Below are 4091 nucleotides of genomic sequence, written 5' to 3'. Positions count from 1 at the left end.
GAGACCGCGACCGTTTACCGACTGATGGTTTGGGCAGCCTGGCCGGGCTAATTTAATGTTTGCGCAAACGGCTTCGCGCGGCGAAATCTTTGCGCACACACACTAGCAAACGCAGAGCACGCGAGCGTTCTTCCGAGAGGTGTGTGTCGTTGATAACTGATAAGGGGAGGCGGCGGGCGCCGTGACGGATTTCGGGGAACTTAGCTGGAGAAATATGGTTCTTAATATTTGTTCAAAATTTCGATTACTTAAAAATCTTCGGAAAAAAAAAGGAAAAAATAAATAAATCTCAACTATCATTGGAGAACCATACATGCAGAATAAAGGCATATTTGAATCAACAATATTGTTGATTTAAACAAAATCATTGTTGAATCAACGCTAAATTTTCCATAACAGCAAAAGTCTTTTATAAATGAACCATGGGTCATTCCAGGTTAGTGGTGCAGGCGGGAAGGAGCTCGGAAGCACAGCAAGATTTGAGGTAAGATTTGATTTTTTTCAAAATCTATTGTAAGTTGACGTTTTTATATCAGAGGTTTTGACAAAGCAACCTAGCTATAGTCAAAGTCAAGTGATTGTAGATTTTAGATTAAGGAGCAAAAACTAAAAATAGCGTTGTTTGCGTGAAAAAATCAAATGATTTGGGTTTGCTAAAATTACAAACCATTAAATAATGTTGTTTTAAATGTATTAATATTGATAAAACAGAGCTGCCTCATAAGGCCGGTTCTCAAACGCTGAATCTAGAAAAGCCAAAAATTAAAATTACGGATTTGGTTTTTGCTCAGATTTAAGCAAATCAGAGAGAAAAATCATTGAGATTTTTGCCCAAAAAACCAAGCTTATAAAAAAATTTACGATATTTCAAATATTTCAAATTGAAAAAGATTAAAATTCAACAAACAGTCCAAAAATCTAAAAATGGAAACTGCAGTTTGGAGATGGAAATGTATGATAAATAAATATCATCAAATATATGAAATACTTGCAATTACCTAAAAAAAACACAAAAGTGCAAAAAATATAATAATTGAAATAACAAGCCATAGTCTAAACATTTGAATGAAAAAGGTGTTTTGAAATGCATTTTAGACTAGTTTAGTTGTTTTGCAATCATTAGTTTTCAAAAAATGTAAGACTTGACGAAAACAAAAAAAAAATAGCGAAAACAAACTTTTTGCGATACTAAATATCGAAAATTCTCAAAAATTCTAAAGATTTTTTGATAAACCAAAACATGCCAAAATGAAAAATTTATGAAAAAAAAATGCCAAAAATGATTCTAAACGCAAAAAAAAAAAATACTAAATTAAAATAACAAGACATGATCTCAAAAATGAAAAAAATGATTTAAAATGCAATTCACACTTGTTCAGTTGTTTTGCAATCATTAGTGTTCCAAAAAATGTTAGATTTGAGGAAAACTATTAATACTATTTTTCAAAGTTGTTGTCCCTCGAAGGGGGGCTTAAATAAAATTAAAAGTATGATATTAATTGAAATTGCAATTCAGGGTTTCAACATTGCAATGAAAAAACCATTTTGAAATGCATTATACACCCGTACAGTTGATATGCAATCATTAGGTTTCAAAAAATGTATGATTTGACCTAAATTTGGATTTGACGGAAATAAAAAAAAATTGCGAAAAAAAACTCTTGTACATTGAAAATTCAAATCTAGCAAAATTTAATGCACCGGGAAATTTTCCATACTCAATTCATAGCAACAAACTATCTTAGTAAGAAATAATGTCAAACTTTTGAAAATAAAAAAACGTCCTTAAACTCACAAGTGAATTAATCATTGCCAAAACAAAAAAACACAGAAAATAAAGAACAACGTGCGCACACGGCTTTACCTTATCAGCCAGGCGAGCAGGCTCGCTCGCTTACCTAGAGCCGTTTCCACGGATCACCGCATCCGACGAACTTATGTAAATCTATTGCGCTGGCACGAGAGGATTCAGCCGAAAAAACGGCCAATCGCGCGACGATGTCGTTAAGAATTATCAGCACGCTTTTCGTTCTTCCCGTAAAGTTTTCGTGGTCGCACTCAATGTTATCAGCTCAGAACCGTTTTGAATATTCATCGTTCGAACCCGTCATTCAAAGATGAGTTTGAGCGTTTCGTTGTTTTGACCAGTTGCTTTATTTATTAAATTTGCAATTTGCCTGCTTGTTTGTATCTTGGGAAATGTAATGTGATGAATCACGGTAGGATGCTGCAGTGTAAGCGTGACTTGGGCTTTTTGATTAATCTTTTCGATAGATTTGAAAAAGGATGGGGATTGATTACCTACTTTGCTAAACGATCACGCAGAAAAATATTTTGTAGAATCAGCCTGTACGAGGTTTGATTCAACAAAAATTTTGTTGAATATAATCAACGCCGATTTTGCGTTGAAACAAACCTTGATTTTCTTAATTCCACAAAAATCTTTTGTTGTTTTGAAAAAGTTGCTTTGACGTTTAGCGTTGCTTCAACAAAAATCTTGATTTTCAAATCAACAAAACGTTTTGTTGATTCAAATATGCCTTATTTTTCTGCGTGATTAATTGCACAATTGGGTCCTAAAATTAAACTTAAATTTGTGATATTATTGTTCACAACGATAAAGCTTATTTTTCTGAGTAAAATGACCCCTTGAACGATCGCATTGGAATTAAAATTGATTTTTAATTCATTTTTTTATATTAACTTCACGGCCCTTCTTGACAGAAAAGGTCATACTTGACAGCTTGTTCTAAGGGGACCATAGTTGATCCATAGAAAAAATGTTGGCTTATCAATAATTTTTTTTTTTGCGTTAAAATGAAAAAAAAAAAGTGATTAGAAATGGTTTTTAATCGTGTTTTTTACCGTTTTACATAAATATTGACATAGGGCTTTAGGACCCAATTCTGGAAATAGTCAAGAAAGTTCTAGAATAAAATATTGTAACGCTCCAATATTTTAATGAGAAATGTAAAACAATTTGAAAGCTTAAATTTATAAGAATTTTGAAAAATAACGAGTACATATTATGAATTGCGTGAACAAGCAGAATTCTGGGGCAACATTTGAAAGGGGCGGTACGACATTGCTCTTACGGCCTTTGATTACACGCGTTTAAATGGGACGAAAGGACGTAAGCGCAATGTCGTACCGCCCCTTTCAAATGTTGCTCCAGAATTTACACCGATCAGTATAATATTTAAAATTATATATAGAGAGTTTTGCCTTCCTCACCTCAATGAGGAAAGGCTATAAAATCACTCGAAAACGAACTTCTTGCTTTGACCTCCTAGACCCACCTTCATGTATAGAATCAAATTCTGATCAAATGTCTGTAAGGTTGGATGTATATCAAAATAATTGCACTCGATTATCTCGGAACTGAACCGATTTTGTCCGATCTGACAACCCTATCAAATGTTATAAGCACTTAAGTCTTATTTATGTACTTTTCAGAGGCCGGATCTCAGATATTTTGATGAAAACGTTGTCCGGATCTGTCATGCGACCCTTCGTTGGATGGGTAATCAAAAGACTGTTCCAACGAGTTCAATAGATGGCAGATCTGACAACCCTATCAAATGTTATAAGCACTTAAGTGTTATTTATGTACTTTTCAGAGGCCGGATCACAGATATTTTGATGAAAACGTTGTCCGGATCTGTCATGCGACCCTTCGTTGGATGGGTAATCAAAAGACCGTTCCAACGAGTTCAATAGATTGCAGATCTGACAACCCTATCAAATGTTATAAGCACTTAAGTGTTATTTATGCACTTTTTGGAGGCCGGATCTCAGATATTTTGATGAAAACGTTGTCCGGATCTATCATGCGACCTGTCGTTGGATAGGTATTTAAAAAACCTTTCTAACAAGTCCAAATGTTTTTTATATGTTTTTTATATGCTTTGGGAGACGAAGCAAACCAGGCAAAGCTTTTTTGAATCACACATCATGATAGAACAAAATCCTTCTTTAAAGAAAGTTGTTTTTGAAAAATATCTTTAATGTGGTAAATTAATAAAATATAATTTTAAGATGTAAAATTTAACTTGCAGATGAAAAACTTAAATTTTTGATAAAGTGCACCG

The sequence above is a fragment of the Culex pipiens genome, chromosome 2 (assembly GCF_016801865.2).
Source record: "Culex pipiens pallens isolate TS chromosome 2, TS_CPP_V2, whole genome shotgun sequence".
NCBI lineage: Eukaryota > Metazoa > Arthropoda > Insecta > Diptera > Culicidae > Culex > Culex pipiens.
This window is presented reverse-complemented; position numbering follows the sequence as displayed.